Below are 27581 nucleotides of genomic sequence, written 5' to 3'. Positions count from 1 at the left end.
ATTCATTGGCTATTTTTTTTTTCGTCTCCAAAACTTCTATTCTCTTGCCTTTTCCTTCTAAGGTCACTGCTTCCAGTGGCTACAATTCCTGGTAATAATGAATTTCATCTAAAAGGATAGGTATTATACAGTGGAACCTGAAGTGCTGATGTTAAGGATTATATTAATGGCAAACGATTTAAAATGTAAATGGTCAAAGCACAAAAATGAAACAAAAGGCAATGTACATAAAATAACTCTTTAAATAAGAGAGAATATTGCTACATTTGTAGATGCTATAGAAAACTTTGCTCTTTCTGCACATCTGGAATTATTATTCTCTCTGGGTGAAAGAAATGAACAACAAAAAAGATAAATAACTGTTAATTTCTGACACCAAAAAAAAAAAATAAAAATCACAGGAAAGAAAAAGAATGACAAAAATATTGAGTTAAAAAAACATTACAGAGAAAGTCTACGTTGTGTATCTGTTAGGACTGGTGCATTTATCAGTTGCATCCTATGCCATGGCCAGCTGGGTAAGTGCCAGAGTGGAACCTGGACTTCAGTGAGCTAAGTCAATTAGTGATATATGCTTACTAACACAGATCCACTTCTGATTTTCTTTTTCTTGAGAGTTAAATTAATTCAAATTGTTCTTTCCTAGGTTTTCCATTTTATTTTTGTTATTGTATGTATATTTTTTTCAGTAACTCTCAGACCTGAGAAGTCTTCTTGCCCTGCACAAGGAGACCAAGCACTGCTCTGGGTTACGACAGTTTGAAACACTGTTTCTGAAACTGGACAGCTGCATTAACAGAACATAAACTCCCCACCATCGAAATCTACAGTGTTTGCTGAAACAAATCCTATCTCAATTAAAACAAAAAAACAAAGATAATTCTGAGTAAAACATGACAGCGGAGACTGAAGAACTGAACACCATTCTGAGCACCAGGTGACCTTCCAAACACCCACTGCAAATTATTGATATTATCATTTTTTATATTGATTAGCTGCAAATCCCTATTTCTAACTCCTTCTTAGAATACTATACACTATCCAAGTATTTTCTGATGTGAGACCCCCCTTAGTGCTCCTCTTTGCCTTTAAAACCTAACAGGGAAGCTATACCCAAACACCTTAATTGTTACTTTGACACTGTGAGTTTTGCCTGCCTTTCAAAGTCCGGGACACAGTGTGCACAGAAGTGTGAGTGTAGGTTCGGAAAACCTGCCTGCATTTCTTCAGGTTCCAAGCAGTGCCATCAAGCCTGAAGCTGGCAAAAGTCAGGATGAATCCTTGTATTTTGTTGGAGGTATGTTTCTGCATTGTTAATGCTGTGCAGTTTCGCTGCTCAAATTGTTTGTTATTGTTACTCTCGGAGCAGGTTCTGGTGCAGCACCACTGTGACAGATGGCTTTTACCCTCCTAGATAGGCTTTTTTTTTTTTTTTTTTTTTTTTTTTTTTTTTGTTTTTTTTTTTTTTTTTTTTTTTTTTTCATGTGTGTGCTATTAACTCTGCCTTAGACCTGTTTTAAGAGTGCCATAAAAAGTTATGTGCTACTGTTTTCGATGGTAAAATATTTATGCATACCAGAATTATTTATGTACTATTAATTGAAGCAAAACAATTTGCAATTCTTTTTTTTTCACAGTCAAGTCAGTAATTATGTAGTAAACACCCAAATTATCTGCAACAGTAACTTAAACTTAACTATATGTACTTTCATGATCAAGGTTATTTTCATCTAATTTTATTCCGTGTGATTTTAGACACTGGCTTTCAAATACAACCAGGTACATACTGGTAATTAACTTTGCGGCGGAATCCAAAGCACTCATTAACTTTGATTTATAACTAAAACTATCTAGGTTTAAGAACCTGATGCATAGATGAGTCTCTCGTTAATAGAGTACTCCATTTCTTCTGTATGAGAATGAGAAGGTGTACTGGATGAAGCTTTCCTGATCTGCAGTGCACTGTAATGGTATCAGCTACTTCAGACATAGTGTGCAGTCTTTCATCTGTCAACTGACTAGTCTATGCTTGCTCAATAAGCTTTATGTTTAATCAGGGTAAAAGAGGCACCTTGACAAGGTGCAATTATTTTAATTGCGATGGAAAAACAGAGAACTAAATTATAAGGTAAAATTAATTTTTAAACTTCTGTCTGTTCTAGAACCAAAAGAAGATTTAATACAACTAACAAAAGTTTGATCTTGGAGGTTTGTCCTTTCAGAGCTGCAATAAATTTTTCTGAAAGGACAGATCCAATGAATGCTTATATCTATGCCAACATTGTTAACTTTGAAAATACTTGTTTTTGAAGTTCTTTTAGGGTTTCTGTTGAACAAAATAAATGCCAAGCAGCTTGTGCACGAACCGTGCAATCTTTTTGTTCTTTCTGGATCCTTAAATAGTTTTTGTCAGGAATAGACCATTTGACAGTGACACTAAAATGAAAATAATTTGGAATGCTGACATTCCTCCCTCCCTCCCAAGCTGCCTTCAGTTGTCAGAAACAAAGTAGCGAATAGAGTCTTCCGGCTTCAGGTTGCAAACCGTCATCATTGTATAGCAGAATTTCTATATAAAGTTTACATCTACTGTAGATTGGGGCATATTGGAGCTTCTGTCAGATAGCCATTCTGAACATATCAAGCTGCCAGATCATAGATTTTAGCCTGAAAGTCTTGATGTTGTATCAAAAGCATGGACCACTTCCTTGTGTTTAGCAGGAGCAAGGTCACTATGTTGTTCTCAGTGCTTGACACTTTGAAAACCCTCAATACAAGACAGAAACATCCACATTTTCAAGACCATGGAGTCTGTCTTTTGCTCTTCTCCTCCTGTTTCCACTCTGCCTGCAGAGGACTAGATCCTCAGCTAGTACGAAGCTTTGCAGCTACATTTGCTGCCACCAGTAAAAGACATAACCAGCATGACTTTTCCACACTGTTACAATGTGAGAGAAAAAGTGCTGGGAGCTGCATTTTTGACATGGTCAAAAAGTCAGGAAAGGCACCAGTTTGAGACTTTCTGGGACACAGGCTAGGCTGTTATTTAGGTCACATGCCTTAGCAATTTAGTAGTCTTTTTGTCTGAGGAAATCTCTTATTTTGAAATCTCTGCTCTCAGAAATATAAAATCAAAGCAGAAATGTAAGGGAATCTGTCTCAAGAAATTTATGCCACTACATAAAATTGAGTAGGTGAGAAATATCTTCAGTTCTCTTTGAAACAATCCCACCCAATTTCTTTGATTTATCATCTATTAATGAGGAGACTGCACCTGATAGTGAGTCACAGGCAGGCTGCACAAAGCAGAGGTGGACCTGCAAATAAAGCTGATGGAGACAACATTAAATTTGCACTTCTCCAGCTCATGTGTCACAGGCAGGTTGGGAAGGCTGGGCCACATCTCGGTTTAATCTCACAAAATAGCTGCAGTTAGGAAAAACAGACAGGCTTTTAGATACAGTTGTGTGGCAGTTTTGTTTGTTTTCCAGCTGTAGGTACACCCCTGATCAATACTACTCCCAGAAGGACTGCAACTTCTATAAGAGCAAATTTGTGGAGAACTATTTCCCCTGATGCCTAGGACAGAGGTTGACTGCAAACCACCTGTGTACCTTGAGCATTCTTGCAGCAGTTGAATATTGACTTGGTACAAAGATGGACTGATGGAGAGCACTTTTGTTTCAGCTGTCAAGTGACATCTGGTATCCTCAGAGAACCGGTTAAAATGAGTTCCACTGCAGATGCCTCCATATAAATGTGGTTATCAGAAAAAAAAAGATCATAAGCATTGTACATATTAGCTATTCACAGGAAGAGGAACTTATAATTATTAGCCCTCAGCTTTTCCCTGCATGCAAACAGCACAGCGACATGGTATCAAACGCTGTCTGAGGCAGTCAGAGAATCGTCAATCAATGCTTTTTGGAGCAGTATAATCATGATAATCTCTATAGAGGTTTCAGTCTGTGCTTTGTTTGTGGTATGAGACAGGAAGCATAAATGTGTCAAAAATCAGCAGATGGGGGGCCCTGTTATTTGGTTAAATCCTCTGTAGTGCCTGATCACCAGATGGCAAATAGAGGAGTACTGCTTCCTGAAGGTGACTCTCAAACCATGGTGCAACAAGCAGGCAGGTATTTTGTTCTGTTTGTTTTTGCTTTTTCAACACTGCAGTATCTTTCATGGAAATCCAGTCTCAGAACCCATGATAATCTTAAGCACTGGGTGGGGCATTCCTCTAACTGCTGGGAAAGGTGTATATGCACATAATTAAACATTAAATACCATCTGTTCAGAGTTCAGCAAGGCTGAATCAGCATCACTCTCATGAAATTGAGTATTTGTTCTATGAAAAGTCTGGTGTTACTGCACAAAAATATTCCCTTCCTTTATCTTTCCGTGGCCATTCTTATCCATGCTCTTACATACCTGATGCTTACCAAGAATTGCAAGTGACTCTGATAGGGATTAAACCTGGTGGAAATCCACATCTCATACAGATATCATGCACAGCATGATACATATATATACATACAGATATATCTGCACAGCAGAGATATATCCTGGTGTGACACCTGCCTGGGCATTAAACCCCAAAAGTCTGAAACAGCCGAAAAATTGCTTCTCCAGAAGAAGAGCAAAGTGTTTCCTTTGTGTTTCTTTGACATATTAATGTTGAATTCAAAGGTGCTCAAGCTTACAACAAATTTTATTGGAAGGTTAAATCAATGAGCGTGGAAAGATCCCAAGAAATAGTTCATTTCTCTGCCCAGTTATGTCATACAAGTGTTACCTGATTGTAAGACTTTCTAAATGTAATTTACTCAAAGAGGGTACTGAAATTTATTGTAATCACTTCTTTCTTTCATTTATACAAAGTTGTTTAATACAGCGTCTGCATATGTGTTTCCTAATAGCTTAGTCTACTGATCTTTGTGTTGTTTTTAGCATGCTAGCATTGTAAGACACACAAAAGATTCATTGTTTACTATATATATAATCTAAGTCAACACTACTGTTGTAAAGAGATTCTGTAGTAAAATATGTTTTGAAATCTATTTTTCATCCATTAATTTCCCTTGCAGTTTATGGCAAGGTTCTACAATTATATTGTAACCACTAATTCCTTTAGTTTGCTTTGTTGTTGTTTTTTTTTCAGATAGATTATTCCTATTTCTTTCTATGGAGACACATTCATTCACATATTTATAACTATAAATGAGTAACTGAATACTATATGTTGGGTGAAAAGCTGAAAAATATTTTATAGAAAAAGGTTTTTTTTCCCTATCCAGAATGAAAGTAGCCATTTGAGGCCATTCCTTTTCTGTCAAAGAAAAACATAGAAGTTAAACCCAAAAAATAAATGAAAGCCCAATACAAATTAAGATTTAGAACCAGCCAACAGGCATCATTTTTTAAATCATTTCTTTTCAAGTACAGATGAAGAAAAGGGTGCTTGAGAGGGGTGACAGTGAGACATGTGGAGTGCCCTTGGGGCTGTGCAAGGTACCTGGCTGTGCCAGCTCCTGCCATGGCCCTCTGAACTGCGGGATTGTGGTTTACCTTGGCCACACATGAGTGGCATGGGGCCTCAGATAGAAAGGCCTACTGGAATGGAGGTAACACGCATACAGGCTTGAGGTAAATAGGGCTGTGGGGAAGGTTAGTATTAAAAGAAAATCATTACTAACAGAAATGGAGTGTGACTGGAGAGAAAACAAATTGCTCTGGGTACTGGAAAACTCTGCCCGCGGTGACCTAAGGGTAAAACCTGTAGCGTACTTAATGATGTGCTTACTGGCTGGCACGGAGCCTGCTTTGAATATGAGCTGAGAGATACAGTGCAGCCTGCCTGAGCTAATTCGGGGATGGAAAAGTGGGGCTTTAGGAAACAAGGAGCTGCTCCTCACTGCAAAGAGTCAGGAGACACTTAGATGTAAAACCTCGGCTTCTCCCTATGTTTGTATGGAGTGTTGTGTGCTACTCTGAGTAAAGTATGTGAATTAATGACATTCTTATTTTCTTAATTTTGAGATTTAACAATGTGTTACCTCTCTTTCAGAACATTTAATTGTGCCTATCACCCAGTAAAAGAAAAAAAAGATTACTGGGAATTATTAGGTAAGTTATTAAATTCTAAGATGTGTTTCTGAATATGAGAGCATAGTTTCCATTTGATAAGCTTGATTTGTCAGATGACAAGAAACAAGAGCGCACCAAATTCTATTTCAATAGAATTCTCATTACTGAACTAATTATCAGCTATTTGTAGCTGGAGATTCAGGAAACTCTGAACATCACTGACAAAGCCTTGAAGCAGAAGGAAGTCATGTTTACCGAAGTACTCTACGTCATAGGGGATTTTCACTTATGTACCAAAAAATAAGGTGAGGGCAAGATGGAAATTCAGTTAGGACCAGATATGTACAGCCACTGCTGAATATGCATCTTGTATGAGAGCTACCATTGACTGTTTGCAATGACTGAATCAGGGATGTCTTTAAATAACAATGGAGTTATATTGTGCACGTTCTTGTTATGGCAGGTGATCTCCAGCTGTCATTGGAGAAGCCCTGGGCACTTGCACTGTGCTGGAAGCTGCCACACGGCTCCAGGCTCAGTGCCAAGCTCTGGATCTGATGGATGGCCATTATTGCAGGGCCTGAACAATATCAGCTTTATAAATAAAGTGATAGATAAAAACATGATTTTTAATCTCTGTAGATTCTTCAAGTCAGAATTAAGACTCTCATGTCATTTCCTCTTGTATAGATCCTATTTCTACTAAAGTCAGTGATGTTATATCATCATATAGAGACACCTTTTTCAATTGCATTTACAAGGCAACTGAGCACTGGTGTTAACTTGCAGATCCCACTGACAATTGTAGACACATTTCCCTTCAGAATGCTGAAACATTCATTTGTACATGTGCATTTTCCTGACAACTTCTCCCATAAGAACTTTAAAATTAATGCTCTATTCTGATCTCCAAGAGTACAAATTTGTTATGTCCTGTTGTGTACACTATCTATGAAAGCACACAAATGAAAATTTAAATCTTCATCTACAAACAAATGTTCTGCATGCCGTATGCTAGCACTTGAGCTAGGACTTTCTACACTGAGATAGAACAGAATATGTCAGAAAGTGAAGCAGAATAGATTCTGTGCAATGAAGCCATTTCCACCAGATCAATCTGCCACCACAGGTTTTTCAAACTACATCACCGGTTGCTGTACATGGATTTTAACATGACCCAATGAATCCTTCTTCATGAGCAGCACTATTGCTATTGCATTGCAGAAACATTTCAGCACATTAGAAAACAAGACTGAGAGAAGCTTCACTCATGATGCTAGTCACTGCTTCTAAATGAGTCTTTTTACTCCATTGTTTCCTTTTGTTTTTATAATAATTGCTATATTTGATCTTACAGAATGTAAAATAAAGCAGTTTTGGTTTCATTAATCATTCCTGACTGACTTAGACAAGTATTCTTTTATTTAGTGAACAATTACATGGGATGTTAATTTTCTGCAGGTGGTTCAAAATGTATTGGCATTTGAATGACAAATATTCAGTAGAATAGATATTTATAACAATATTGGATAAATATTAGTAGATACTGAATAAAACCAGAGGTTTATAGGAATGATAGTTCAGTTTCAGGTGATGCCAAAGAACACTTTTGGAAAGAGTATAGGAAATAAGTATATAATAGTAGGAACTTGTCCTAGAGATGGCATTGAGACCATTGTGCTGTTAAATGAAAGATAAACAGTTCAAAACTGGGCTTCAACAATACCTCACAGCAGTGAGTTCCACAGTTAAATCATGCTTCAGGGTATAAAAAAGTACTGTCTTCCTATTTCTTTCAATTTGTGATTTATAATTTCAGGTAGCTTATAGTTCCTCTGGAAGTTTGAAAAATAATAAATATCAGCAAGTCTATAGCAACAAATCAATACAGAGAATTCCAAATACTAAAAGAGATTAGCAGAGAGTTTTGGTGCATTGTCTGATCAAACTGTATCTCAGAAATTGTGACAGAAAATGGATAAGCAGCAAAATTCATGATTAAAACTTCTCCCTCAACTATGCAACCACTGCACACGCTGCTGATGTTCCAGCCTTTTGAAAGGAACCTGCATGTTACCACCACGCTGAAGTTTCTGTAACCGAGATGCAACTGTGAAGTGAGTGGCCAAGATGAAGGCATTCAAGTGCCTCAAGGGCCACTCTGAAGTAGAAGAGAAAAGTAAACTGTGAATAACCAGGAAAAGAGAGAAAAAAAATAATTCAGGTATGTTCATGCACAGGCACACACACTGTTATTTCTCAAGGTGGATTGGTTTGATAAAAATTATGTCCTTTTTTCCTCTTCCCTATTTTATTTTTCAGTACTAAAAATATTGCAAGTGCCTGAGGCGTAAGTCAGAGCAAACCTCCATTATCACTCCAGAGACTTGGCACTTTGCTCATTAGGCTCCTTAGGATCTAACTGAGTGACCTTGTTTGGTGGGAAGGCACAGATGGAGTCTGTCAGTAAATCTTGTTAATGTAACAAGTATTCCTACTGTTAGATGAGTTTTGCACCTCGTAGAAGCATTTCAATCCTAAGTAAACAACCACCATCGCCTCCTACCAATGTCAGCCCCTTTATTTCATGCCACCAGGTACTTCAGCGTTTGTTTTTGCTGTGAATTACCAAAAAAAGAACATCTTGCTGTGAGTGTAGGATGATCTTTCTCTCAAAGGCAGACATGCACCTTGCTACTAAGGAAAGTGATGTTTGCTTTTAAATTTGGAAGTGTTACCTGCTAAACACAACAGCTCTCTTCTGCTGTGAATCTTTCCTGAGGTTAAAAAATATCTTTATGACAGGAATGCAGATTTTTCCCAAACTTGTGCTCACTCAGTTGTACTACATAACATGCATAGTTAATATATAAGATAATAAATAAGTGGTTTATTTATGAAACCATTTAAATTGGTTTAGGATTTCAGGATCTAGCTGCCACTTTGACTCTGAGAAAATAGAAAAGGTATCAAAGTCCCTCAGAAAGTCAAGGTTGAAAAAATGACAGCACCTTAATTCAATGAATCCCTCTGGATAAAAGTAAAGGGATACAACTTTTAAACCTATGTTCAGCCTAGCTAAAATATTTCCGTAAAATTCAGTAGTGTGAAAAGCAGCTACAACCCTGAACACCATGATAAATTTCATGCTGAATAAGCAGTCATATTTCCTAAGTGTTTTGCATTGTTGATGCAAAGCAGCAAAGCTAGAGTGCTTACATTAGGGGCCTCCATTTTTCATTTGTATCCTTACATTTGTTTACTAAGTCTCCCAGTCCCAAAGAGATTGTGAAGGCACAGCTTGAAAACAACAGCCTTGTGTATTTTTAAATTCTATTCTATGCTGGCTTGCAGATGGAATAATACAGCTTGCAATCAGGGCATCTCAGTGGCACCAGTTGATGATGGCTTTGCTTGCTTAGAAAGCGAAGAGAGAACACAATGAAAAGAAACCACACTACTTTGAAAAGTCAAAGCCTTTCCACCCCGTATTCTCTCCTCAAAGTCAGTAATGTTCTGCATTAGGAAAGCACCACTGTCCACAAACTTAACAAGGGCTAAGATTTATAGTGTGATTGTGTTTATTTGTAATTATGTCAATTATGTTTAATTTTCCATGTATATTGCTAAGTTCTTGTTCTTTCTAAAGTCATCTTTTTATTAGTTAAAAGTTCTCCTTACTACTTGCTACTGTAGGAATTAGAAAAAGAAATTAAATTTAGGATAGCAAATATCATCACAGGCAGAGGAATATAACCTCCCTGCAAGCTTAATTAAAATAGAAAAGATGGTCTGATAGCAGATAATAACACTGTTAGCTAGACACCAAAGGCAGGAATAGGCCTGCTGAAAAGGACAGACAATCATTATTAAAATCTTTATGCTGCATGGAAACCGATGTTCAGATCCTGATAGCACTAGAATGGAAAAGGCTTCTTGGGATCTGACAGGATAGAAATTAGAGTGTTTTAGACAAATGCATGAGATGGAGGAAGCTATGCTGGGCAGAAATATGTAGGAAATATTTGTTTTGAAGCACAGCTCTGGTAAACTGTTCTCAACATCTTTGTTATTGGCAAGGCCAGAATAGCATTTTCTATTTTTTTGGCTTCACAGTTTTAGACAAGAAGTGAAATTATGACCAAGTCCAACCCATGACTCCAGAGACAAGCATCTCCTTCCTCTGGCTGCAAAAAGTTTAAAAAGTCACATAGTTTCCGCTGACATGTTTCTCCATACGTAACAGGAGATTATTTCCTTCCTTCCTTCCTTTGTTTTGTTACTAGAGTCTTGACCTGGTAAAAAGCTCAAACATTTGAAGCTATTACATGACATAGGAAATAAACATATCTGCTTTTGGATGATACAACACAAGATTATTCCTTTGGTAAAATTCTCCCTCACTATGTGTATGTAGGTATTCTAGAAGACTAGCCTCCTAAGCACAGCGCTCTAGACATGACAGTTCTGTGAAGCACAAATTCTGAAAATAAAGCCAGAAGGAAATTTTGAAGAAAGTATTTTAACTTTACACTTTCAGGGAGCTCTCATTAGGGCTTGCATAACATGTGAAGACCTTTCAAAGACTAAGTTGTTATCTGTGGGAATTTTGCATGCTGCTGTTGTAAAATGGAAATAATGCTGTTCTAATAAATGGGCTTTATTATTTCTAAGATGGATAGGTCAAGATTGCCAAGCCCTTCCTTTCACTTGTTCCTGTTCTCTCAAGCTATTTGCTTGTTACAGTGGCTCTGCATTGTAGTGATCAGTGTATTCCAGGTGTCCTGTCCTACATTACTATTACTGTAGGTGCCCACAGTAATGAAATGGCAAGCCTTAGCAATTCTCTCTTGTAATGGTTTGTTCTTATAGTTAATTGACATAGCCATGCAAGTAGAGCCTTAGATTGCTTCTGCATCACTGCGGACACACTTCCAGAGAAAATATTCCGGTCCTAGGAAAATACCATTCACTTTGACAGAGAGGCACTGCAATGAAAGCCTGAGGCAGCTAGAAGAAGTGGAGCCTGAAATTCAGATTGCCCTCATTTTATCAAAGCAAAATTACCTTTTTCCCCAGGTACTTTCTATGATACTTCCATTGCTAGCTGGCTGTTTTCATTTCCTCCCTAACCTTCCAGATTTTTGGTAAGCTGTTGTCTTTTTTTTTTTGTATTCAAATGCAGTTTGCCCTTCCACAAATTGTCTATTTCTACCATCACATTACTGTATTTCTATCTAACCTGCTGAATTTATAAATGAAGAGATATTCAGCAATGAGTAAATCAATCTGACACTGAAATTTTCGAGGTTAAGACTATCTTCTTCCCTCCATGTTGATTTTCTGTGTTGATCTATAATCAGCAAATACAAATACAACTGAGATTTTGGTTTCACAAACACCAGAGTAAGTATGCCATGGAATACAGGCACCAGAAATATCCTGGATGAATATTTCATTTTGCAATGCTAAACAAAAGGACACCAGTAAAAATAAAAATAAGTCAGGGTTCCGAAATAGATTTGCTGCTGATTGACTTATTTGCTGTTGACCTGTTGAAAGAACAGTGCTGCCTTTCATGGGGTGGTATTCTAATTGCTCTTCTTCATAACATTTTTTTTCTGTGGCTCAAATAACATTTGTAAGTTGCTTTCAGATCATTAAAAATATTGCAAAAATGAAAATATTACGGAAATGAAAACAGTTCCCAGTGCTTCCCTAATTTAGAAGTCTTTTTAAATTCCTTCCCGTATGCCACTGTCACCACCCTTAAAGAAACTCCTACAAGCAAAGTCTATGAGATATTATTTTGGCAAGTGTCTGATTTCATTTGAACTCATGCAAATGCAATGTAACACCATAAAAGTCTATGGATAAAAACTTTCCTTTTAAATTATGAAGAAATGAATTTTAACAAAGCTGGCTCTCCTTCCTTAAAAATGCTCTGATTTTCATACGAAACTTCAACAAGAGTATTTTTCTCATTAAAAGAGCAGAAAACTCTCATTCAGAAAAACTCTAATGTGTGCTAGTCTAACTGAGATTGGATTCAGGATCCCTTTGTAATTCATGGTTTCTGGAAGTATCTAAATCAAGTGCTTAAGTGTGCTCCTCAGTTTCTGTAATGTATATGTGTCTGGTGTATATACCTGCATACATAAACACATAAAATGATATATTTCAGATTTATAGCTTAAGTAGGAGAGATAATTACCGCACAGTAGTCTCACTAAAGGACTTGGTTGACAATTAGACTCTACTGATCTCAAAGAGAACAAATACTGTTGTTCTGAACATGTTATCCAAAACAATCTTACCAGGAATCTGGAGTTTAACAGTGACTGGCATCAGCTCCAGTGTCCTTGGTATATGTCATGGCATGGATTGTTGCTCCAATCAATACAGAGCAATTTCCAGTCAAGAAAAACAATTGCACATTGGTTTATTTCGATCCATTTTCAGATAGGATTTCTACAGCCTCCCATGGATTTGCAGCTCCTCAATTTCAGTCTAATTGCATGACCCCTATAGAGTAACACCCAAGGAGTGTCTGAGGTGTACACCGACATTCAGAGTGAAGCAATAGTAATACGTGAAAATGAAGACAGCATATTGAGATACGGGTGTCACATCCTTGTTTACAAAATTTCTAAAGTGCTTGCATGGCCATAAAATGCTGACACTCTGTTAACTTATTGTAAGACGTTCACAAAGATGTATAGAACTACTCACTCAAAATTGCATGTTCCTTTTTAGAGAGGGAAGAATAAAACCAAGGAAAATAAGCTGGTGCAGTAGGTTAGGCAGCAAAATTCCTGAAGAAATTCCTTATTAAAAATACAGACACACCTTTTAGCAATGCTAGCCTACTAGACAGGATCACAAGTCATGAGGGAGCTGGGAGGCCCCTTCAATCTTCTAGATATTCTAGGTCTGGCTCTCAGTTTGTGCTTGGGGGCATTTTATCTTAAAGTAGTCGTTGTTTTTTTTATTGCTAGAACCTCAATTTCTGTTGACACATAAGGGAATAAAGGAGTAATAGCAACATATGACAACAGCTTACATTAAGACAGCTCAGAAAGGGAAGTGAAAGATACTGTTTCTCTGCAAAGGTGTAGAAGTAAGATAGGTAGGCCAAAGTCATTTCCCATGTCAAAACTTTCTATAAAATTGGAGATTGCTGTCCTAATCTCATGGAGTGCCAGGAGAGCTGCTTCAAGACTCAGCTTAAAAGAGGTCATCCAGTTCCACATTAGGACAAAAACAAATTCAGATCCAGCCAAATGCATCTGTCAGATAAGCTTCCCTGCATCTGCAAAGAGACCACAAATTCTGCAATTCATTCTGATAACTATCATGGTGATAAATGTTTCTTACCTATGATTTTCCTAATGACACTTAACTAGTCTAATTTTTGACTAATTGTTCGAAATCCCAAACTTTGGAATAATTTGGTAAGAGTCCTGGGTAAATCCATCTTTAAGAAGGAAGGAATTCACAGTACATTCTAACTCTTTGGAAATCTTTCTTCCTGCCTTTTAGGGGAACTGGAAGATATTCTTTGCAAACTTACTGGGACTGAGAATCACTTATGGATATTTTGCCACTGGACATCACAACTATAGAAGAATCAGTAAATGACTGTTTGCCAGCTCTCAGTGAAAAGCCAAAATAGTTTTCTTTCAAAGGCTCTCACTATATATACTGAAAGAGAAACCTGAATTCTATAAAAACAATGCTTAAGCAGGAGAAAAAAAATAGCATGGAATAAAACTGCAGTACTGAAATGCAAACTAGCAGTTATATGCAGACCATTCCCACTGAGAACTGTAGATAGGATCTCTTAACAGCCAGCTCTTGAGTCTGTAAGGCTAATTACAGGCTGGCTCTGTCACTCCTCAGTGACAACAAGCTCTTGCTATTTTGTGGTATCCTGGCCAGAAGCAAAGGTAATGGACTCCAAAGAAGCAACCAGCAATTGATAATACCAAACCCAGATTATTTTGCAGTGATAAAAGTAGAATGTTGCCTTAGTCTGATTAGTCTGTCCAAAGTTTCAGGAACAATTTCATAAGGAAAACAGGAATAGTTTAAGACAACACAAAGTGCAGCTCAGGTGCGTCTGATCTTGGGCTCTGTGAGAGCTGATGGAATTGGAGGACAGAATTCAATGGCTTTGTGCTTGCGACTCTCTGGGAAGGAACAGGAAGTTCTGCACTACCGCAGTATTCCAACATAAATGTGAGAAAATCATTTCAATAAGGTTCATGCCAGTGTAAGCTGGTCTTTATTCATAAAGCAGATATGCCATATTTATGCTATAATGAAGCTGTGGCTCTTGTTCACAAAACACATGGCATTATAACTCATATTGTAAGAGGGCAAATGTACAGCACAGGGCATTTGTAAACCTAGAACAGTGACACACCTATTTTCACTTTAAATCACAGTAAACCAACTTCCACTAAGAAATCTGCCATGCGTGCCAAACAAAAGCCCAGTAATGGCAGCAGCAATTAATAAATTAGAGTCTTTATTCTCGTTTTACACATTCTTTTTTTTTGTGGCCTACAGACAGGCAAAACTTGCTTAATCTCACTAAATCCTCGTACATTTATACAGCTTTTTAGTTTTGCTCTAGTTTTGTTCTCACATCATTGGCTGTACTTAGAGAAAAACATTCTTTTTGTAATTTCACTCTTCTAGTTCTGGGACTGATTGGTGGATTTTATTATTTTTCACTTAATCTGCATGTGGTTTTTGGACAACTTAGTAACAACCTTGTGTCACATGTCACTGCTACTCTTCCAGAGCTATTTTCCCACATTGTAAGGAGTGAATGAAGAGGTTCTAATTATTGGTATGTGCTTTTTGATTAGTTTATAGAATATTTATTAAGAAGTTCAGTAACCTGCCAAAGCACAAGGGCATCACTTAAACTCTCCTTATACCTGCTTCATTTCAGAGTGTTTGTTGCATGGAGAAAATATTGTGACAACACTTGTAAGAGACAATATTTAACCAAAAGAAAGGGAATTTATCTATTTGTTTATTTATTTCAAGAAAACTCTGCCTTAATGAAGTTTGTGATAAAACATTTGTGCAAAATTTGGGCAAAATCAATATTGACCTGGCCTAAGACTCAGAAGTTCACCGATTTTAACTTTGCAGGTCAACCAGAACTCTTGTTTTTCCTAAAAAAAAATAAAAATAAAAAAATCCTCTAATTTTCATTTGTTTAAACTGAAAACTTAGTTACTCATAACATTCTCCCCCTACACACATACTCAGATTATTTGATTAAGCCTAAGAATTGGATGGGAAAATGGACAATCCTTGCTTGATTTTATTTATCTTGGACCCAGATGCCAATGCCTGTGATGACAAATGCCAGCAGGAATTCTGAAAGCAAGCACAAGGAAAGCCAAGGGTCACGCTGCACACCTTCACAACACTTGCATTTTGTTTCTGAATTACTTTACCTTTATTACCTCTCCCACAGTTTTAGCAAATCCTGTCATATGGATGATGCCTATTTGAGAATACAGTTAAATCTCAATGCATGTTTTTCCTTTTATAAGTAAAACTGTTTCTACCATACATGGATTACTAAATGCAATACATTGTGATGCATTTTTTTCCAAAGTCATCTGTTTGAAACAAATTCAGGGAAATTTTGTTAAAGCTACTATGAAAGTTTAGGTGAATTTCCATCAAATTATATTTATTTTTCCTTAAGTTTGGCTACTAGGCAATAGTACTCTTTAAAAATATTTACTAAGGCAGCAACTAGCCCAAATAAGCAGCTGACCACTGGACTTCATTAAACATTACCAAACACACCTTGTCCAGATAATAGTCCTTCTTTTTTGTCACAAGTTATAGTAACAAGGAATTACAGAAAATACGTTGGAAAGATTGCCATGTCAATACCCTATAATTTTTCAAGTCAGAGTCAATTATGTCACTTGTTTCCAACAAGATGCTGTGATAGTATTCTGTGAGAAGGCTTGTAGGAAGGTTTGCATCGGTAACAAAATTTCTCCTTTGAAAAGACTGTTTGGATACTTTGCCATTCACTTTTGAAAACCTTTTTAATGTACATTTGTTAATATAGCCATTTTAAGGAATGTCTAAAAACAATTACTGTAGCCTAAGTGTCCAACAAATATATATGGACTAAAGACATATACATAGACATTAAAGATTTTAAAAAATAATTCCACCAGTCTGTATCATCCTTTCAACTTCCACAGCACATATTTCTTTATGACAAGTCTTTCTACTCAACCGATAAGATCCTTCTGTGTCCCAGGGGTAGGTCAGGCAATCAGAAGAAGCAGGTGAAACTCGGATAGTTTGTAGGAGATAGCCATGGACTGATGGAAAGGATCCATAAAACACAGTTGTTGGTGCTTGTTACTATCGTAATTTCTAACCTTGGTCATGATTCTTCAAAATATTAATCATAAGTCACATTTGAAGTACGTGAGCCAATCCTTCTTACTTAAGAATGTATGTTTCTTGCTTTTGTAGCTACTGAGATTCAAGCACATACTTCAGATGCTTTGCTAAGTGAGATTGCAGTAAGAAACAGCATATTCTAGGGCTCTTGCTTCAAGTATTTCTACTCCTGATTGTACTTCCACTCTTCCCTGAAGATGACATTATTATTCAGAAACAAGTCTCCCCAGAGCCTTCTTGGAGGTCTTTCTATGATGAAAAATATCGAAAGGCAGATGTGTGCTGTGTCAGAAGATCCTGATCAGTTGTTGTAGAGGCATTGTTGTCATTAACTGAAGTGAAAAACAAGAACTACTTTCTGAGATGCAGCAAGAGAAGATAATTTTCTTGGTATTTGGGCATAATTTGATTTAAGGCTAACAAAGTTATTCATATTATAAATACTAGAATATTATAACTGGAAACCAAGCACAATTTCTCATATTAAATTCCCTGAACAAAACGGAAAGTTAAACAGAATTTTGAACTATCTCTGTGGAAAATGACATCTTCATTGCTACTGAATACTTTTGGTCACCTAGCTGGTATAAGAAACAGATAGAATTATGACATTTGCTGCAGAACTGACAAAGTATATACACCATGACTTATTTTTTATGTGAGAGTGCCCACATCCTCAGCTTGCAAATACTTGAAAACTTTTTAAAAATAGAAATACATCTCTTCTACTTCCTTCCAAATCTGCAACTAAAACAGTTTGACTAGCTTATAAACTTATTTCTTTCCCATTGTTTGCAGTGTGGAATAATGAGGAAATGTTTCCTTGCAGCATGGAAAGAGTTGACAGAGATCTTTTTTCTCAAAGTTGACCTTGTTCCTGCCTCCTGCTGGGAGCTGCAATCACAGATGAATAGCTGCAGCACAAGAAGCAAGAGACAGTCCCAACTGCAGTTTGAATGTTAGGGCAAATGGTTTGTGCAGGATTTTACTCTAAGAGACACAGAGCAGGGAGTGGAAGACAGATCTGATTTGATTATAGGAAGCAGCATGGCTAAGCAACCACTGACTTTTCATGGGGTGCATTCTTGTATTCCTAATTAGATGTAACTACAGTACTGAAATCTGGAATACAAATGCCCTAACAGAAGTACTTCCACCTCACCATGTTCTGAGGAGCTTTGGCACTAGCTTTATACTTTCCCTTGTCTGTGTTCAGCTTGAACTCAGCAAGCAAGAACTTTTGATACCTGCTCTGGGACTGCATGCAAAAAGTCCCTGGTGTTAAGAATCTGTTTAAAATTGTACCTTGGACAGGTCAAATGAAACACTCTACATTCCTTTCCCTCAGTGCATGGCTTACAGGAGATGCAGTTTGACCCCTTCAAATTTCAGAAGCTTAGTTGGGATCCAAAGTCAGGAGTAGAAAAGCCAGCCCAGGATGCTGCTACTGCTGCTGCTGGTGGTGAAAACAACAATCTGGCTGTCTGTGCATACCGAAAAGAAACATTGTAGGTATGTCTAGTGACAGAGAGCTCAGGGAAGCTCTTCTAAAGACTGTGTTTGACCATAGCTGAAGTGGAGCACTTCCTAGTGATACAGAAGGCATTTATAGCATGCTGGGCATCAGCTGGGTAAAGTAGAAGCCTGCTTTTAGCCTTTTGCTCTCCACAGAGAGCTGACTTCAACCAGTCACCTTGGACCTGAACAGACCATCTGTAAAAGTCTGCATCCCTTTCCATGTCACACAAGAACCCAATGCCCTCACTTAGCAGAGAGGTAACCTACAGCACTTCAAAGACGTATGTAATTCCAGTAATTCCATTCCGTTTCTACAAACATGCTTAAACTTCCATGCCTGTAAAGTTTGGTCCTAGCATAGCCATTAAGTACTCTGCTCTATATTTCCCTAGTCTTTCCTTCCAGCTTGCACAGGTAAAGCTCCATCTGACTCTCCGGCATTTTGCACAGCCATACTTATCAGATTTCTGAGTACATTGAAGTAGGGCTTCTGTTGTTGACGCTGAGAATACGTTTTTCCTCTCTGTAATGAAATTCTTGAAGAAAAAATTTGATTTCTGAGTATGAAATTATGCTAGATACAGTAGGTATTACAGAAGGTCACACACTACTGATTAAACAGTGTAACTTCCTTCTATATTCTAATTTAATCCACTGTTCATTGCCAGTTACGCAGGCAACTATTAATACTGCTATAAATTTTGTGTTCCACCTTATTCTACAGCCTAGAAGATATCCCTCTATTTACAGATAGGAAATAGAGATAGATACAGAGAGGAGCTTTGCTACTGCCATTGTAAGATTTACTTATGAATTGGGAAACTATTCTCATTGTGACACAAGGTTATGAATAATCTTGTAATCAATTTCCCACAGGACAAGCTGACAGGCAGGCAGCATGTATATAAATAGTCTAAAATCATATCCTTGTCTTAGTGCATGAAGACCTACGCACGTAACTCACTATTATCATAAGACAGACAGCTGACCTAATTTGTGTCCATGGCACTTTTGAAATACATCTATTGTGCTGCATCCAGTGTACAACCTTATACTAATCTTCTTACAGAAGAAACACACTTATTTTAATATTTCTCCTAAAAGATTAGTCCCAAGATGTTTTTGAGATGTAAAACAAAGGAATAGAACAAGAGGCCACGAAGATAATGAGTGAGAGTGGTACATAAAGTAAAGGTATGCCGGTAGCAATTATGATTCTTCTCATCAATAAAAATAAAGGAGTCTTATATCTACCATCCTCCTTGGTATTCTTTTTTTTGTTTATTTGTTTTCCCTTGGACAGTGGTTTCATTTTGCTCAGAATAGAAGTTAACTGTAAATAGATTCTTTCTGCTTTTTATTAATACAAATTTTCTGGGTATGAACCCATCGTATTTTCTGTACTAAGCTTTTAATTGTATGAACAGTACAAACACATTAATATGGACATTGGTTATCCATTTAATTTTGGGGTTGTAAAAAAATACTTCTGAATATGAGAAGAAGAAAAACATTCTTGCAATAACTAATTGCTTCAAATAGACTAGGGCAGTAGTGATTTCTCTGTTGTCAAAAAGGCAGACACATGCAGATAATATGGTATAATCAAAGATACTCACAAAGCAACTTGTAAGGCACAGGGGAGGGATTGAAGTTGCTCCTAACGTGGTCAGCACAGGCCCTGGCTCAACTTTGCAGCAAGCTTCAGCCTAGGAGACACCCTTTGAAGGCAAGGGGTGCAGATGAGCACAGTCACATCAAACTTAGAGCTCTCCAGAACTGCCAGCTGCTGGACACTCTGAGTTTGGTCATATAATGTAAAGCAACCCACAGCCTGTCTGCTAACCACATTTCTGATTTTCAGAAATTCAGCTTCTTTTCCATCTGTCTCTAGGGATTGCTTCAGTGTTCTTCACTGTCTTTTATTCTTCACAGAAGGATGTTTTTGAACATGGCCATTAACCCAGAGCCTGGTTCCAAACTACTGTTCTTCTATGAAGAGCAAAGAGCAGCAGGGAAGGGCAAAGCACCTACGTTATCTGTGGAAAGCCTGGCAGGTGGTAGGAGGCCAAATCCTCTGTGCACTAGAGCGCAATACCCCAGCTGAATCAAAAGACAGACAGAATGAGACAGAAAAGTCATAGTAATGTTGTATAGGAGGGAAGGTTAGCGAAGAGTGGAACCAAGAAGCAACATGGTTGGAGAGCCAGGAGAGGGGCATGTGGCAACATTTTAAAGCTGTATTCCTCACTCAGACCGAAAGAGCAATGAAAGTACCTTGAAATGAACATAATTTGGAATTACAGTTGTTTTTAAACCTACCGTATCTAGGCAAGGTAATGCCTATATTAAGTAATCTGTGGTCAATCTCATTTAATTGCATGAATCAAAAAGGTTCCTTAATCTTATAAGCATCAGGATTTTACTCTGAGAAGTTCATTTTGGTATTAAAATGAAATTTCATTTTTTTTTAATACTAAAAATGACTCCAAAACATGCCTGGGAGGGAGGGAGGGAGGGGGTTGGGGGGGGAGGCGAGGGAAGGCAGCTGGAATTAAACCCTGAGTTACACTTTACTTCTGAAGCAAGGTGCCCAAAGACAAATCACACTGCTCTAGAAATATGTGCAGGGTGACAGGTTGTGCCTTGTTACACCTGACAACTGCAAATGATAAGAAAACCATCATCCTCTTCTCACTCTGATGCCAGATTAGGCCACATCATTATGCATGTTGCTAATGGAGAACGGAACTGCTCAAAAACACAGAAAGACTCTCTGAACTGCTCACTATCAACAGGGAATTGGCTATCGTAGTTAAGCGAGATTAATTACAAATCAGTATAAATGTTAATGTCATGAGTAAGCTGTTTCTACAGGAGAGAGAGGATTCGTATTCAAAACTATGAGCCATTAGGAAATCAGACTGAAACATGAAATGTTAGTTAGCAGCAGCCCAAGGGAGAGAAATGTTGAAGGAGCAAGAGATATGGATCACACCCAGGAGCAATTCTGGAGACTGCAACGCTAAGGAGACATAAGGAGAGGACACAATATTTCATATCAAGAGATTACCTAAGTGACACAGAAAGTGCACCTATAACAGCCATGCTGCTTACTTGTAACTTTTGATGGGTTTTGGTGTTGTCCAAAAGGATAGACCGGAACAATGGGCCAAGGTAAACCATACAAGTTTCAATAGGACCAAGTGTCGGGTCCTGCATTTTGGTCACAACAACCCCAGGCAACCCTCCAGGCTTGGGGACGAGTGGCTGGAAAGCTGCCTGACGGAAAGGGACCTTGGTGTGCTGATGGACAGTCGGCTGAATATGAGCCAGCAGTGTGCCCAGGTGGCCAAGAAGGCCAACGGCATCCTGGCTTGGATCAGGAATGGGGTGGCGAGCAGGACTAGGGAAGTCATCCTGCCCCTGTACTCGGCATTGGTGAGGCCTCACCTCGAGTGCTGTGTTCAGTTTTGGGCGCCTCAGTACAGAAAGGACATGGAGGTGCTGGAGCAGGTCCAAAGAAGGGCAACAAGGCTTGTGAAGGGCTTGGAGAATATGCCCTATGAGGAGCAACTAAAGGAAGTAGGGCTGTTTGGTCCGGGGAAGAGGAGACTGTGGGGAGACCTCATTGCTCTCTTCAAATACCCGAAAGGTGATTGCAGTGAGAGCGGGGCTGGTCTCTTCTCACTGATGACAGGTGACAGGACAAGGGGAAATGGCCTCAAGTTGCACCAGGGGAGGTTGAGGTTGGATATCAGGAAGACCTTCTTTACAGAAAGGGTTGTTAAGCACTGGAACAGGCTCCCCAGGGAGGTGGCTGAGTCACCATCCCTGAATGTGTTTAAAAACTGTTTGGATGTGATTCTCAGGGACATGATTTAGCAGTGGGTTGTTAGAGTTAGGGTACTATGGTTAGGTTGCAGTTGGACTTGATCTTTAAGGTCTTTTCCAACCTGAGCAGTTCTATGATTCTATGACTATATGATCTGAGGATCTGTCACACTTGTAAGCAGAAATGCCTGGAAGTGAGAAACCAGGAACTGTGTTCTGCACATCTGCTCAGATGTGCAGATTGCTTGCAAAATGTAGAATGAGGCAGTAAGGTGTCTGAACAGACTATCAAGAAAGGACGTTCACACAAACTATGAGCTAGCTATTCACACATTTAGTTTCATATATGTAAAAATGTCCTTCTTTGGCTGGACCCCTTTGTGTCTTCGAAATGCATGATAATGGTGAAGGTCACACACAGTTGCAATCCAGTGGCACAGGAGGTATTATGGATTAAAAAAAATAATAATAAAAATGTAGAGAGACACTAAAGTCCTGGAAGAAAATTAGACCTTCCCCCTGCTCCTTTGCGACTTTAGATGCTAAGCAATGGATAGGGTAATCTTGTTAGGGAGATGCCTTTAGGCTTATGGAGTTGCGAAAACACATGCACAGAAAGGAACAGCAGGATAGTCCAGCAACTTGAAAAGCCTTTCATGGATGGCAACAATGTATCACATACAAAAAAAGAAGAGGGCGTGTATTTCAGCCAATACTTTGTCCTCTGTATTAATTGCAACTCAGGCTTCCCCAAAAGGTTTGCTTTCTAAAGGTCGCTCACATTGTCATGCAATTCACCACACGCTCTTCATATTGCTCTCCCTGCTCTCTTCTTCAACAGCTTCCTGAACACTTAATAATCCCGACTCTTGACATTTACGAATCTGTTTTGCTTCAGAAACATTCTAAATCCGCTACGCTAATCTCCATTTACCCACCTCACCGCACTGTCTCCCACTTCCTCTCCAGAGGAGCCTTGAAAATGTTTTCTCTATGCTTTTTGTCTTATTTTTCCCCCTTTTCTTTAAGTTTCCCTCTGTCTAACAGAAAAGCAACGAAGTTTGTCATGAGAAACTTTCCCTTTCTCCCAATTTTCAAGTCTCATGCAGTGCTGGATAGAACTTTTTAAAAGTATATTTATCTTTCTGCTGTCATTGAGCTACTCCCCAAATCTGTCTTTCATCTGCTTCTCAACCTTATATTTTTCCTTAAGACTTTTCCTCAGAGATTTTAGAAATCTGTGTGCTTTCTTGTAATGTCTACATTATTATCAACATTTCTCAGACACATTCTGTGATTCCTCCTCCACTGAGCGCTGAAAGTGGGAAGAGAGCAAAGGAAGAGGCCAGTGCAGCTGTTGCAGTCTCTTCCCACCCACTTCCCCTTGTGATATTCACACCTTCCTCTCCTTGGAGAAGAGACTTGCAAGTCTCAAATTATTGCTTATCTCTAAAAATGCTCATCTCTGTGGAGAATCCTTTGCATACACCACGAGAACAATTTTATCTATTCTGAGGTCCTGGAAGTTGTCTCTTTCTCTAAATACCATTGAAGATGCACAGTCATTTTGGGTCCAATACAAATATATTTATCAGAAATGTGTGTTAACCCCATTGACTGAAGGTGGCAGAGTTCAGTCACACTTCTCTCCTGAGGTTCAGGGAGTAGGAATCAAGACAAGGACAGAATTTGGCATGAGAGCCTTCCACTATCTCTTAGTTTAGATTCAAGTCTAAGGTCAGACTTAGGCTTCTGGTTTTAATCAGTAAATCCTCATGACTCACTTCCCTGCTCTTTCAACTTTGAAAATGTCAGGTTCTGACATGTCTACTAGTTAAGATGAATCTGATCGTGTTGCTTGTGATTGTATATAGCATTATACTTATCTACATAGGACTGGCTCCCTGTACACAGATGCATGTGTGTATAAACACGGATACTCTACAGAGGTACACTGAATGCACTTAGAAGGCACTACTTTTTAAATCTGCTTTTCCCAGCACTATCTGGTTGAAGAAGAATATTAAGGTGTGCTAGAGTCAATGGAGAGAGTACAGGGGAAACTGCATTTCATGTTGAGGAAAGATTTGTTCCCATTTTGTTCCTGTTTATTTGGTTTCTCGTGAGTTAATATTACTTGGCAGCTTGTCTTGATCGTGCCTGAAAACAAGTGAAACTTGTGAAAATGGAAACAAGAAGCAAAAAATCCTTCAAAATGTTAAGCACTTTTGGCAATTAGTGCTATGTTTGCTGAGCCAAGTAGTTTTTAGTACTTTTTTTTTTTTTGCCAGTACTTCTAGACCGATTTCTATATTCATGTCTTAAAAACATTATTAAGAACAACAATTCACTGGCTGTGAACATTCAAGAGAAAGCTAACTTTTCAGAAGTAGTCCGTGTATACTCAGAGCTTTATTCACATCAGCAGGAGCTGGCAGCACAAGGATGATGCTGAAAACTATTGGCTGAAGAGCAAAAATATGAACCAAGTACCCATGCTACTTTGTCAAAGCAAGATCAGTGATTAATTTTTCACAACTTCCATTTTAGCTAGATTTTAATCTGATAATACAGAGGACAAATCAAACCTGTTAACATGTTTTGTACTAAGGTCCCTGTCTACTGGACTTGCACACTGGCAAACTGCAAATGCTGGAGCAACGTTTCTGATGTTCATTTTGCAGCTGCTGTGAAAAGCATGAGGAAGGAAATGTTCTTGCCATACAGACAGCTTAGGAAAAACAGGAATGTCACTATTTATAGGAAATCTCTCAGAGAACAGATGTATGCCCTTCTGTAGCTCCCTCGCTTTAGCTGTAATGCAGTTTGTTGCCAGGTTGAATACTCCATTGCAAATGAGGCTGAAACACAGACTCCTTCCACTAACTTATCTGCTTAACCAGCAGTGCCATTGTACTGAAAACCCATGCTCCCAGAGCCAAGAAATACCCTCATGGTGCATCCCAAACTTGGGAATGTAACTTTGAACTGAGCATATTTTATCATATAAATCGGTATCAGTATCTATCATCTGTTTAAGGTACACAAAAACTGGACTGCTTTTGAAAAACAACTGCTGGTATGATTTTCTGTATTGCTTTATCAGATTTAATCACCTGGAATTAGCCCTTGCAAATTGCTGAGAGGGAAGCAGAGAAGCTACTAGGTTTCTGCAGAGCAGTTAGTAGCTGACAGAACTGTAGCTCTTTGGCTCTTTGCAGCATAGCTTAATCCTCCCTAACCAGCTGTTACTACTTCTTTCACAAACAGGCATGAAATACAGCCCAACTTCAGCTCGAGAGAGCCAGCTTCCAAGTGTGCTTGCAGCCAGCTATCTTCCTACGTCACTGATCATGGTCAGTCACAACAGCATGGTGCTGCAGCTGGAACAATAAGCCTTGGCAGTCTGTAGTCCTTTCCCTCCAGCTCTTTCCTCCTTCTTTCCTCCCACCATGAAACACAAGCATCAAAAGTACATCTCTGTTGCTGCCATGCTGCTTGCCTGGCATTCCCAAGGATTCCCAAGCCTACACCAGCTTCTGGCCAAAGGCAGCCACTTTGGCTCTGGTACTCACACCTGTAGCTAAGCAGCTTAAGAGATTGAAGCTGTGGAAAATTCAGCCTCTTAAAATCAGATCATAAGTATTTTTCCAGCTGCTCTTTATTGACCACCCACTTAATCTTTGTAGTGGATATTTATATCAATCTTGCGACTTTTGTTCTCCTGTCTTTAAGATACAGCTAAGATCCTGTTACCTGGTGAAGTGCAAAGATCATAACCACTGTGTCTGCACAACTTCAGTTACTGTATTCCCAATATAAACAGACTATGAGGAGACCAGAAAACTTCTAGGATGCTCCTAACCTTCATTAATTGATTTTACAGAGGTGCATAGGCAGTATGGCACTGGGACAGCCACTGAAGTTCAGAAATCATACAGCTGAAAATTTTAAGAAAGAAAACCCCAGCATCACATTGCACTTAACTACGAAGTATCTGCTGAAATTATATCAGGAGATAAGGCTTCATAAAATAATGTAGTTCTGCATCTATGCCCCTACAACCTACAGAAATCAGCAAGAGACACATTATAATCTAAGAAAACAGAAAGAAGACATATAGAAGTCAGCAAGGAGTGTATTATCACCTAAGGAAACAAAAAGAAAACCTTAATTTCTTATTCTCCCCAACAGCAAGATAAATAAAAATCCCTTGCTACTATTAGAGCTGAAATCTGCACTCTTACGGCTATGCAGACAGGACATTGCCTGTTTCTGGCCATCAGAGGTTACTGCAGGCTTCCATTCCCACTACGTTCATTGGAAAACCTGTAAGTAAACACAATAAGAAGTCACATTAGTCTGCCTGCATTTCCCCTTTCCCACCAAATGTTCTCAAATGTAAGAAATTGAAAATCTTGGCATACCCCCCTTAAATAAGGTTGAAAATCTCAGAGATTGACTCAGATCATAATTCTCCTTATATTGCATCTATCCCAGCAGCTTTCCTTCAAGTAATACATCAAGCAAACAACCCTAGCTGTTGTTGGTGCTTTTTAGGAGTCACTGTTGATGCAGCAGATGCAGAAGGAGCTGTGTTTCTAAATGCAACACCTGCAGCTGAACCTGAATTTCCAAGCCACAGCATTATACATATACAAAAAGATCAGTTGAGCAGGTATGTACTACTGATAGTCACATCTGGGTAAAACCAAAGAGAGACAGAGAGCAGGTAATCGTAACTGAAAGCTCTATAGCCACATAACATTTGCAGTAGTCCAATGGAATAGGAGTCCTTCAAAATGCAAAATAATTGTGATTATTTCACTGTTTCCTATTACATGTTGTTAGATAAACTTTTTGAAGTCCAATCTAACTTTTCTAGGTCTGTAAACCAGGTCTGTATGTTACCACATCAGACTCCTTACCCAATGTTTAGGTAGACATTTCAGGAAATGCTTTTTTTGGCAACCAAACCAGCATTCAGAAAAATTAATTCCTTTCTTCTATATTTGCATAATCTTTTACATGGCCAAGTACAGACTCAGTTAAAACAAATATTTCTCTCCATTTCTTTACAGAAAAAAAGGGAGAAAAGGAACTACTGTTTATCTGCATATAATGCAATATTGTAAACTATTTTTAAAATGTTGTCAACGGTTTATGGGCATTCGGCCCGGTTTCGTGACGAAGGGGACGGGGGACCCACGGGCCCACGCCCCGGGAAAAAGGGAAAAAGGGGAAAAGGGTAAGGAGGTGGCCCTGAGAGCAAAGAACAGTGGCAACAATCTGAGGAGAAACAAACTAATTTACTAAATAAGATATCAGAACTCAAAACAACACACTATAATACAATATAATTACAATTTAAGCTGATAAATCCAATACAGAGAGAGAGAATGTCCCAAAGTCAAGGTAGGCCTTACTCTACTACCGACGATAAGACAGCTGGAGAGCGAGGTGCTGCCAAGATGAGAGACGGCGGAAAAAGGGACGAGGTCTCATGATCTGCAAGTTTTTATACTGCGAGCTTTTATCTTTTCCCTCCGGCTGGAAATGGTAACAGAGGAGCAAAGTACTGTGGGGACTGTAGTAGTCCTTCTCTTCTGAGAACCAGGTACATCCACTACACGATGTTATGATGTGGAATACCAATAACCGAAAATCACAAAACCATG

General features: G+C 38.5%; 2 long non-coding RNA genes across 6 annotated transcripts in view; one reads left to right on the top strand and one right to left on the bottom strand.

Moving 5' to 3' along the window:
• The window catches only part of LOC110400094, a 168788-nt gene that overhangs the window by 25394 nt on the left and 115813 nt on the right, over positions 1-27581 (bottom strand). For both annotated transcript variants that reach the window (XR_002439626.1, XR_002439627.1), the window contains exon 3: positions 26151-26232. This is a non-coding gene — a long non-coding RNA (uncharacterized LOC110400094). The remainder of the gene's footprint in view (positions 1-26150; positions 26233-27581) is intronic.
• LOC110400093 lies at positions 498-26227 on the top strand. 4 transcript variants are annotated; one of them, XR_002439623.1, is made up of 5 exons: positions 498-1297; positions 6068-6126; positions 8139-8311; positions 11167-11234; positions 13630-16307. It is a non-coding gene; the product is annotated as an uncharacterized LOC110400093 (long non-coding RNA). The 4 variants fall into 4 exon arrangements; XR_002439625.1 differs by lacking the exons at positions 11167-11234; positions 13630-16307 and adding an exon at positions 25174-26227; XR_002439624.1 differs by lacking the exon at positions 11167-11234.

The sequence above is a fragment of the Numida meleagris genome, chromosome 5, assembly GCF_002078875.1.
Source record: "Numida meleagris isolate 19003 breed g44 Domestic line chromosome 5, NumMel1.0, whole genome shotgun sequence".
In the NCBI taxonomy this organism is placed as follows: Eukaryota; Metazoa; Chordata; class Aves; order Galliformes; family Numididae; genus Numida; species Numida meleagris.
Note: the sequence above shows the minus strand (reverse complement) of the source record. Positions and strands in the feature narration are given on the sequence as shown.